Source organism: Theropithecus gelada, chromosome 1, assembly GCF_003255815.1.
Source record: "Theropithecus gelada isolate Dixy chromosome 1, Tgel_1.0, whole genome shotgun sequence".
NCBI classification, from domain to species: Eukaryota; Metazoa; Chordata; class Mammalia; order Primates; family Cercopithecidae; genus Theropithecus; species Theropithecus gelada.
Genome location: NC_037668.1, coordinates 52,930,296 through 52,934,966, shown reverse-complemented (window position 1 = coordinate 52,934,966; position 4,671 = coordinate 52,930,296).

Here is a 4,671-nt window from a genome sequence, read left to right as displayed (position 1 = left end):
CGCCGCGGCGTCCGACGGGGCGGGGCAAGGAAGGACAGGCCACGCCCCCAGGCGGGCCCCGCCCCCGACCGCCGATCTCGCCCCGCCCGGTCCCTGTCCAGGCCCAGGGTCCAGGCCCCAAGAGCTTCTGAGGCCGCCCGAAGGCGCCAGAAGATAGCGAATCGCAAGCCCCAGACGCCCCCGCTTTCCTCCTTCTCCCCAATCCCCACCCCGTAGGAGCCTGAGGGTCTGAGAGCAGCGGCCTAGGATTTCCAGTGACCATTTTACAGATGGGGAGACTGAGGGCTCCTCCAATGGTGAAAGGTCTTGTTCAGGGACAAGAACAATGCGATGTCCAGGGCAGTGGGAGACTTAGGAAAGAGTGGAGGCTGTAAATCAGGGATATCTAGACTTTTGGCTTCCTTAGGCCACATTGGAAGAAGTGTCTTGGGCCACACATAAAATACACTAACAACAGCCCATGAGCTAAAAATATATATATATATATACACACACATATATCTCTCAAAAGAAAAAAACTCATGAGTTTTTTTTTGTTTTTTTGTGTTTTTTTCCTGAGACACAGTTTTACTCTGTCGCCCAGGCTGGAGTGCAGTGGTGCGATCTCGGGTCACTGCAACCTCTACCTTCCGGGTTCAAGCTGTTCTCGTGCCTCAGCCTCCCGAGTAGCTGGGATTACAGGCATGCACCACCATGCCCGGCTAATTTTTGTATTATTAATAGAGATGGAGTTTTATCATGTTGGCCAGGCTGATCTCGAACTCCTGACCTCAAGTGATCTGCCTGCCTCAGCCTCCCAAAGTGCTGGATGGCTGTAAGCCACCGCACCCGGCCCAAAAAGTCTCATAATGTTCTAAGAACCTTTATGAATTTGTGTGGGGCCCCATTCGAAGCCATCCTGGACCTCACATGGCCAGTGGGCCACAGGTTGGACAAGCTTGCAGTATAGACCCTTGTTAGGCGCAGGGTCGGTATATAAAAGTTTGCCCTTACTTTACTCATCCACGTAGCTCCCTGGCTGCTCCCTGGCACCACCTGAGCATGCTGGGCCACCCCATGCCCCTGCAACTTCCCAGGTAGCCTCAGAAATGGTATGATCTGGAATGTGCCCCTGACACTGACTTGCTGTGTGACCTCAGGCAAGTCCTTCCCCTCTCTGAGTCTTGTTTTTCTGTGAATGACAGTCAGTGCTATCTCTAGTGATCCTTCCAACCTGCCAGGGTCAAGAATCTGCATGACCTTGACCCTGACCCCATGCTGCTTCCTAGGAGCATTCGGAGGGCAGTCTGAACCCCAGAACTGCTCAGGCACAGATGTTCTAACTCCAGGATTGGAAGGATTTATTCTAACTCTCTAGGATGCCGTGCCTTCCTTTCAAACTGTGCCAAAAGTAGCCAGAGGGAGGACACACACATCCAAGCCACAGCCTGGCTTCTTTTAGAAGAGGGTGCCGCAGGCAAGGCCAACTTCAGCCTCTGTAATTACTCCCAGCTCAGAAGCCAGCAGTCTTCTCTGTGTCGGGAGAAACATAGCACTGTGCTGTCCCCAGCTGGATAGGGTGGCCTCACTGACATTCCCCTGTTTATAAACCAGGTGCTTTGTTAGCCAGTCTGTCCTTGGCTTCCCCAGCAACACTGCTTAGGTGGACCCACTTAACAGATGAGAGCCCTAGGTCAGGGAGGGAAGCATTCACTGATAGTCTCCGAGAGTCAGAGACTGGGATCAGACTCAGGCCCATAGGCGATGGGGTAGAGTATAATGCCAGGGGTTAGAACTCAGCTGTCCTTTTGGTGGTTGTGAACTCACCCTTCTGAGCCTCATCTATAAAAGGGGCAACTGTACCTATTTCACGGGGCTATCCGTAAGGACTAAATAACAGGAGTTGGAATGGCTGAATCCTGTTCTTGAGAACCTACCTTTAAAGTTGCCTCCTCCAGGAAGCCTTCCCTGACTACCACCCATGGATTAAGTTTCTCTTTGTGGGCGCCCACAATCCTGAACTTTCAGCACTGCAAGCACTGCTGCTGCCTGTTTATACTCTTCTCATCTCCATTAGACTCTGTACCCTCCAAAAGCAGGAAGTTTTTCTGATTCATTTCTGAATCCCAAATGCCTAGTAAGGGGTCCAAATGGAGTTGGAACACAGTCAGTGTTCCTATCCTTCCTCCCTCCTTTCCTCCCCTTCTCCCTTTCTCCAACTTTTCACTAAACCAGGCTGCCTTCTGCAAAAGGGCTGTGGCAATAGGTAGGTGGGTCCACAGGGCTGAGCCCCCCGGCTCACTTATCCCGAGCCAGCTAGATTCTGGAATAGTAGAGAGAGCATTGTGGAGCAGGGAGGAAAAGTGATCCCCCAGGGCAGACTGGCCAAGGGCAGCTGGTGGTGTCCGGCTGGCAGGGGGCACCATATGGGCCTGATAAGCAGGAAGGCCTGGGAACTCTGCGTGTGCAACGAAAGCTGTTTACCGGCCTTTGCAGTTTCCCGGAGATGGCTTGCTGGGAGCTGTCAGCCATGTGTCCCCTGCAGAGGGGCAGCCTGCTAGTGCCCCTTCTGCCAGTCGCAGAAACAGAAGCAGAAACAGAATGTCAGAGCTGTGAGTGGCCTCCTCTGAGGTCACTGTGGCCGAACCCTCATTTCACAGATGAGGAGGCTAAGACCCAGAAAGGGATAGGGACTGGTGCAAGGTTACACAGCAAGCCAGGAACAAATGCCAGGTCTCCTGCCTCCCACCTTGGATGCTTATAACAACAAGGAGGAGGCAAAGAAGTAGGGCCAGGCGCGGTAGCTCACGCCTATAATCCCAGCACTTTGGGAGGCCAAGGCAGGCAGATCATCTGAGGTTGGGGGTTTGAGACCAGCCTGACCAACATGAGAAACCCCGTCTCTACTAAAAATACAAAATTAGCTGGGCATGGTGGCACATGCCTGTAATCCCAGCTACTCGGGAGGCTGAGACGGGAGAATTGCTTCAACCCAGGAGGCGAAGGTTGCAGTGAGCCGAGATCACGCCATTGCACTCCAGCTTGGGCAACAAGAGCAAAGCTCCGTCTCAAAAAACATAAATAAATAAATAAAAAAGAAAAGAAAAGAAAAAAATAAGTCCTGAAAGTAGCTCAGTATTCAAGAGGGGCTTGAAAGGGGATTTTTCTTTTCTCTTCTGTTGTTTGGTTTTCTGTTTATCTGCCCTCACTTCGTAAACATTTCTGTAGTGATCATGTTCCTTTAGTGATCAGAAAAAGAACAGTAAAAGGGGTGGGGGAGCTACCTATGGGAATAAATGGCTTTTGTCTTTAGTCAAATGGCATCAGCTACAATCTTACTCATTTCTTCCTCAGCGGACCCACAGGACCCCAGCAAGATAGTGGATGCCAAGGGGTTGACAGGGCTCTCAGCCTCTCTCCAGCCATCATTTGGGCTTGTAGTGGGACCAAGACAAAAGCCTAAGCTGGGATGAGAGGCCCTGGGGTCCTCAGGTGGTCTGTCCTCCCTACTTCCCTGAGCCAATCCCTTCCTCTGTTTCTTCATCTGTAAAATGGGAGTTATTAGTGGAAGACACCAGAGCGCAGTAGTTAAGCACACCGATGCTGGATCCCGGGATCCAGGCTTCCCTATTTCTTTACTACATGGCCTTTGGCAAGTCATTTAAATTCCATGGGCCTCAGTTTCCTCTAAAATGTAAAACTGGTGCAATGGACTGAATGTTTCTGTCCTATCAAAATTCGTATATCAAAATCCTAACCTTCAAAGTATAAGGAGATGAGGCCGTTGGGAGGTAATCCCTTCATGGAAGCAGAGGCCTCATGAATGGCATGAGTATAAACAAGACCCCAGAGAGATTCCTGGCCCTGTTCACTCTTACAGTGACAAGACAGCCGTCTAAGAACCAGGAAGCGGGCCCTCGCCAGACAGAATATGCCAGCACCTTGAGCTTGAACTTCCCAGCATCTGCAACTGTGAGAAATACATTTTTGTTGTTTATAAACCAGCCGGTCTTTGGTATTTTGTTAGAGCAGCCTAAATAGACTAGAATAATGGGGATTACACCTCATGGAGTCATCATGAGGATTAAAATTAATGCTGGCTGGGTGCCATGGCTCATGCCTGTAATCCCAGCATTTTGGGAGGCCAAGGTGGGCGGATCACCTGAAGCCAGGAGTTTGAGACCAGCCTGACCAATGTGGTGAAACCTCGTCTTTACTGAAAATATAAAAATTAGCTGGGTGTGGTGGCAGGCGCCTGTAGTCTCAGCTACTCGGGAGGCTGAGGCAGGAGAATCACTTGAACCTGAGAGGTGAAAGTTGCAGTGAGCCAAGATTGCACCACTGTACTCCAGGCTGGGCAACAGAGTGAGACTCCATCTAAAAAAAAAAAATGGCCGAGCGTGGTGGCTCATGCCTGTAATCCCAACATTTTGGGAGGCCGAGGCAGGTGGATCATGAAGTCAGGGGATCGAGATCATCCTGGCCAACACGGTGAAACCCTGTCTCTATTAAAAATACAAAATTAGCCGGGCATGGTGGCACATGCCTGTAATCCCAGCTACTCGGGAGGCTGAGGCAGGAGAATGGCTTGAACCTGGGAGGCAGAGATTGCAGTGAGCTGAGATCATGCCACTGCACTCCAGCCTGGTGACAGAGCGAGACTCTATCTCAGAAAAAAAAAAAAAAAAAAAA